Genomic DNA, 250 nt, shown 5'->3' on the forward strand with positions numbered 1-250 from the left:
ATTGATTGATTGATTGATTGATTGATTGATTGATTGATTAGCCATTAGGCATTCCATACTTCTTTAGTAACTTTTTATTGTACTTTTGTTGCTTAAGAATGAGAGTAACCAATAGTAAATGACTTCTGACATTTAGGGTCTCATAGATATTTCATTTCAATCTTAAAAACAACTTTGTCTTTGTTGTGTTTTGTATTGTCTATTGTCCTAGTTTGTTTCTCCATTGCTGTGACAAAACACTCTGACCAAT

The sequence above is a fragment of the Nannospalax galili genome, unplaced genomic scaffold (genome assembly GCF_000622305.1).
Source record: "Nannospalax galili isolate Female #2095 unplaced genomic scaffold, S.galili_v1.0 scaffold867, whole genome shotgun sequence".
Taxonomy (NCBI): domain Eukaryota; kingdom Metazoa; phylum Chordata; class Mammalia; order Rodentia; family Spalacidae; genus Nannospalax; species Nannospalax galili.